Source organism: Chrysemys picta, chromosome 3 (genome assembly GCF_011386835.1).
Source record: "Chrysemys picta bellii isolate R12L10 chromosome 3, ASM1138683v2, whole genome shotgun sequence".
Classification (NCBI taxonomy): domain Eukaryota; kingdom Metazoa; phylum Chordata; order Testudines; family Emydidae; genus Chrysemys; species Chrysemys picta.
In genome coordinates this window covers 113,089,717-113,093,468 of record NC_088793.1, presented here as the reverse complement: position 1 = coordinate 113,093,468, position 3,752 = coordinate 113,089,717, and positions in this window count along the sequence as shown.

Sequence of the window (3,752 nt, the reverse complement as noted above, 5' to 3'; positions counted from 1 at the left end):
AGCTCAAATCATAGTAGTATCGCTAACTATAGTAACCACTTACTTTACAGTATGATTACCCAATAATTATGCAAGATAATACAGTAACACAGTTAGCTACCCTGTACTATCCAAAGCACTTGCCAAAAATACATGAGCACATTTCATTCATTATCTCCTTTCATAGCTCATGGCTCTTTATAAACATTCTGTTTTCTTCTGGGGTCAATTGGAGCTGTAGCACTGAGAACTGTCCAGGTATATTTAACCTTGGGGATCATTCCAACATGCTTCTTTAAAAGAAGATCATATTGTTTTTCCTGCTTTCCATTTTTGAAGTGGCTAGGCTTTGGCCACTGGACATGCTACATATCTGGCTGCAAATAGACTACTTGGAGCCAAGCAATTCAATGCCTTGACTAATTTCAGCATTCACTTAAGCTAAATTATTTATGACACTCTTGGTGCAGGCTTTTTTGTTGTTGTTGTTGTTTTAATGTTGTAATCTCAGCTAGAATAAACGGATCATTTGCATTCAGTTTCAGCTACTGCAGTAGTTAAAATGTGCTGTTGTTGTTTTTTTAAGTTTAAACCAAGTATGATATATACAAAGTTTGAACTGAGTGGCCAGAAAGGGGAATATTGTCATTTTAAGTCTTGGTAAATCATGTTCCCTCATGGCGAGAAAGCTTAAGATTTTTACATGAGCAGCTGAAACAACATCAGAAACATTTTCTAATACTAGCCAGTCACTTTTTATCAAAAACTCAGCCACCTTTGTTGCAGCTAACTTAAGTAATGGGGATTTTAGCTAAGAAAATTCTAATGGGACATCCAAGTTGGTATTATGAATTGAAACTATTTGCTAAGGGAATGAGGCTTAGCCTCTGTAATAGTGCAAAACAATCTGCGGAGAGAGATAGGAAAAACCATGGCGTTTTCTAGGAAACTTTCTATTTTCAATAGGTATAAGGTGCATGAGATATATAACAAAGAAAAGTAAAGCATAGGGAAATGAAAAGCAAAGGGGTACCAATGCCTCACTAATGGGCGGACTGCCAAAAAAACCCAACAACATCAACAGAAACTGGAGCCTGTGATGTGCACGTTAAAGCAGAAGTACCTACTCCCTGCCTTTTCTCCTCTGAAAAGCTGTCGTGTGAGGAGAAACATTCCTTTTATTATTTATGGGGACAGCCGTTCTTGTTTATTATGCTCATGTTACTATGTTTTATGCCAAGTATGAGGCCTCTAACTCTTTCTAAAAGTCTCAAAGAAAGTTTTTTTCTTCTTAAAAAAATAAATAAACAAAATAAAAGGTTGGCAGCTTGAGGAACTAAAAGCCGGGGGAAAGAGGACTTTCTTACAAGGTGAAGGGGCCCCTTCTCTGGAGCAGTGAACCTGGCAGAGGTGACAGGCTAGAGGCAAGCTATTCCTAAGGACTTTATACCATGGAGCAGACACAAATCATTAGGGAAGGATCATGCCACAATAACATCCTTGCTTAACCCAACAATAGTATAGCACAAGAGCTCCCAGGAACCCACAAGGAGATGAGAGGAAAGGAAGAACAAATACGGATAATGATCTGAATGTTATGAGGGGCATCATTTGCAGAGGACTACTAGCTCGCCTCCAAAATTGGGATTATGTATGAAGGAGCAAGAGGAAACATCTTTTCCTGTTAAACTGAATTTAGTTTCTGTTGTCTGGCTCCCTCTTTAATGCCCCACTGGTGTCCCCAGAGCACCCGAACGTCTCTGTTTTGTGTCTGTCCACTGGAAGCATTGTTAGTGCAAAGCAGCTTTGCTCCTATCAGCATTACAGAGGATGGAGCACTCAACTTTCTGGATTATATCAGGTTATTGCAAGCAGACAAGGAAATTAAACAACTCAATGAGCCCGAATGACACAACAGGACACTCAAATGCAAAGCTAGTGAGTACAGGGAACAGTTCTACCTTGAGGGGTGTGGTAAAAGATAAGTAAAACTTCCTATCCAGCAGGTGACAAGGCAGGACATTGTTATAAGAGGGAGGGATATGTAGCACTCTTTGATATTAAAGTAGGATTATTTATTCCAGGAGCTGGCTCACTCACAAGCTGGCTACAACTGGGGAAATTCTCCTTTTGGTTCTCTGTTTAACGTAGTTACTATAAGGAGATTTGAGCAGTGGCAGATTTAGCGTTAGTGGGGCCCTGAGCGCAGCTTCATTTTCGCCCCCCACCCCACCCCAGGACCCAGACAAGAAAAAGAACATTCTCTCTTATTCTCCTCCCCCCCGCCCCATTTTTCATGCTTTTTTTTTCTTCATCCTCCTCCTATATTATAAATAATAGGAAGTAAATGAAAATAAAGTGAGGTACCTTGATTGGGGCAGGAGGTTGGGGTACAGGAGGAGGTGCAGGGGTTGGGCTCGGGGAGGGAGTTTGGGTGCTGGGTGCGGACTCTGGGATGGGGCAGGGAGTTGAGGTGTGGGAGGGGGTGAGGGCTCTGGGAGGAAGTTTAGGTGTGGGGTGTGGGCTCTGGGCTGGGGCATGGGGTTGGGGTGTGGGGGGAGTCAGGAGAAGGCGTTTACCTTGGGTGGTGTGGCTCCCAAAGTGACCGGCACACCCCTCTGGCAGCGGCTCCTAGGCGGGGGGTGGAGTGCAGGGGGTCTCTGCGCGACGCTGCCCGCAGGTGCTGCCATCACAGCTCCCATTGGCCACAGTTCCTGGCCAATGGGAGCTGTGGAGTCAGCCCTCGGGGCGGGGGCAGGGACATGCCGGCTGCTTCCGGGAGCGGCGCGTTGTGGAGGGAGGGAGGCAGTGTGGGCAGGGAGCCACCTTAACCCTGCTGTGCTGCTGCTGACACATCTCTGCGTGCACCTTGGGGGGGTGGGAAAGGAAGCAGTGGGTCTCTGTGCACTGCCTGGGGCAGGGGCAGTCCGCGGAGCTGCCTCCCCCCTGCCAGGGGCATGCAGAGGCGGGCCAGCAGCCAGCTGCTTCTGGGAGTGGCGTGGTGCCACCGGCCATGGAATGCAGGCAGCCTGCCTGCCTGAGCTCTGCTGCGCCGCCGACTGGGACTTGGAGAGCAGGTTGTCAGATGAGATTTGCCCTGCATTTTGAGGCCCCCCTTGTCATTGGGGGCCCTGTGCCAACACACTGTTTGTTTCATGGTAAATCCGCCTCTGGATTTGAGTGCTAAGGTTCATGCACAGAGACTTGTTTTCACAACCTTGATGTCTAAAATAGTTACTTCTAAAGTGCAACCTACGTTTCAAAATAGGCAGCCCCCACTCCAGCAGTCTATCATCTTAGAAAATGGGTATAATTATTTTCAGATGTCAGTGAGGCCATAGGAAAGAAAGAAGGCTCTTGCACCTCTCCCTTCTGGGCTATTTTTGAAATGCTACCCCCTAAGCATACAGAGCTATGACTTAAATATTTGGGGCTGGTGGAACAAGAGATTTGTAGACGCTATTTCCCAAAGCTGATTTAGTGGGCTTTAGCGGCAGCATGTAACTCTACTAATTGGAACTTGGATTCGTTGACTAAGTGGCTTCTGAACATGGGGTATACTTTAGTAGGGTTACCATATGTCCTCTTTTTCCCGGACATGTCCGGCTTTTCGGCACTCAAACCCCCGTCCGGGGGGAATTGCCAAAAAGCCGAACATGTCCGGGAAAATGCCGGCCAGGCACTTCCCCTCCCGCGGCGGCTCTGCTCCTCCCCTGACTCTTCGGCTCTGTTTAAGAGCCGAGCTGCCCGAGCGCTATGGGCTTCAGGCAGCC